The sequence below is a fragment of the Cyprinodon variegatus genome, unplaced genomic scaffold (assembly GCF_000732505.1).
Source record: "Cyprinodon variegatus isolate N-32 unplaced genomic scaffold, C_variegatus-1.0 Scaffold670, whole genome shotgun sequence".
In the NCBI taxonomy this organism is placed as follows: Eukaryota; Metazoa; Chordata; class Actinopteri; order Cyprinodontiformes; family Cyprinodontidae; genus Cyprinodon; species Cyprinodon variegatus.
Window position 1 is genome coordinate 70,639 of NW_015151123.1, and position 1,699 is coordinate 72,337.

At 37.1% G+C, this 1,699-nt stretch overlaps 1 protein-coding gene across 2 annotated transcripts in view; it reads right to left on the reverse strand.

Annotated features, from left to right (window-relative positions):
* The window catches only part of LOC107097077 (regulator of G-protein signaling 7-binding protein B-like), an 11,053-nt gene that overhangs the window by 1,819 nt on the left and 7,535 nt on the right, over positions 1–1,699 (reverse strand). The gene's annotated exons all lie outside the window — the stretch shown is intronic.

The window sequence follows — 1,699 nt, forward strand, 5'->3', positions numbered from 1 at the left end:
CGTGGGGGTGAGTAGAAAATGAAGGCTAATCATGTTCTGGGTGTACTATTCCTTTAAATTATGCTCAATATTGAAGCTTGGTCTGTGCTACACGCTGTGGGTCTAGATATGGCCGAGGCGGCGAGGAAGTGGGGGCGAGTTAAGTCCGACATGAGGGCCAAAAAGAGCGGAGATCCAGGTGGAAAAAGGGTCCCAGCGTTCTCGCACACCTCGGGTCAAACTTCACGAGTTGTTTTCCGCAATTTCGGTCATAAAAACAAAACAAGCCGACCTCCTGTCTGCGGTCAGCTACAATTTGGGAGAGGAGCAGCTGAGCGTCTGTGGAGGGGGCGGGACGTCTGGAGCCGAGGTATTGAATTGCACTGATTTTGTGCAGTTTTTTTTTATGCTAAGCCTTTCAGAATCTATTACGCAGGAGTATTATTAATTTTCAGTGAATGAGGTTTTAATAGGAATAGATTGAGTGCAACTTTTCTACTTCTGTTATTTGCTGTTGTTTCTAAAAAAAAATGCATAATGATATTACAGCTTTCATTGTTTTATTTCAAATTTAAAACATTGTCTAGCCTGTAAGGTGTAAAAAAAAATAAAAAATAAAATGAACCAATTAATCGAATCTAATTGTATCATGGTGTATTCTTGCGTATCAAAAATAATCGAATCATTGGGTCAGGAAATCGATACTGAATCGAATCGCCATGATGGATGTGATTTACACCCCATAGTAAATGGGATTAACCACACTATGTACTACATGTGAAAATATGTGTATCACAACTTGAATCACATGCGATGCAAATGTTTTCCTATGATTCCTATTTGAAGCACATGTGTATGTGTTGATTTGCAATGCTTCATATAAACAGCACGTTAAAAAAATATGTTTTTTTTTAGGTAATTGCCATTCGAAACACGTGTATCAATTCTGAAGAACATAGGAATCACATGTGAAAATGTGTAAATCAAATGTGATACGCATGTTTTCACATGTGACTCACATTGAAGTGCTGATTTGAAACGTTTCATGTAAAAAAACGTGAGTGAAACATGTTTAAACGTAATTTCTATTCGAAACATGCATCAATGAGGCAAACATTGGGATCACGTGAAAATAAGTTTCTCACATGTGAGAACATGTAAATCAAATGCGATATTTATATTTTCACATGTGACTCAGATTGAAGTGCTGATTTGAACATTTAATGTAAAAAGCACATGTGAAACACATTTTCATGTAATTTCTATTTGAAATGTGCATCAATGAGGCAAACATTGGGATCACGTGAAAAAGATTTTCTCCCATGTGACTCCTATCTGAAGTATCACATAAAAAACTTGAATCACATGTGATGCACATGTTTTTACGGCATTACCATTTGAAGCGTACGAGTCACATGTGAAAAAGACGAGAATCGTGTGCAAAATAGGTGTTACATGTGAAGATGTGTGTTAGATGTGAAAACATGAATGCACCTTTTCACATGCGATTCCGGTTTGAAGCACGATTCACATTTGACCCGTGAAAACACATGTCAAAAACATGTGGATCCATGTGCTTCTGGTATAAATCATTCTAAATCCACACGTTTACATGTACTTTTACAGGTGATTGTTGGGTTTATTCAATGATGATTATTAAAGTAATGTGTGTTCATATGAAACATTGTAGAAATGAGACGCTCCACTCCTGTCTCATGAT